This window comes from Penaeus monodon, chromosome 21 (assembly GCF_015228065.2).
Source record: "Penaeus monodon isolate SGIC_2016 chromosome 21, NSTDA_Pmon_1, whole genome shotgun sequence".
Lineage (NCBI taxonomy): Eukaryota > Metazoa > Arthropoda > Malacostraca > Decapoda > Penaeidae > Penaeus > Penaeus monodon.
In genome coordinates, this window is record NC_051406.1 from 3,525,261 (window position 1) to 3,525,555 (window position 295).

The window sequence follows — 295 nt, forward strand, 5'->3', positions numbered from 1 at the left end:
TAAAAATGCATTACATTAACAAGCAGGCTACCATTGCAGACTCCTGATACTGCGTAATAATATAATCCAATCTCTTAGCGAAGTCACGAACTTGGCGCGTAATACTTCCACTTGGACGCGACGGATCACCTTGGCCCTGAGGGCAAGGGTCGCACTGACGTCCCCCTCACTGTCGCTAATGCCCTCCAGACTGATCATCTGTGGGGGACATAGCAGGTGGTAAAAGGAATGCCTGGATATTGAAGCTGTGGGAAAATAGGTTGTAAAATCTATTAAGACATACGGAAGTGAGAGA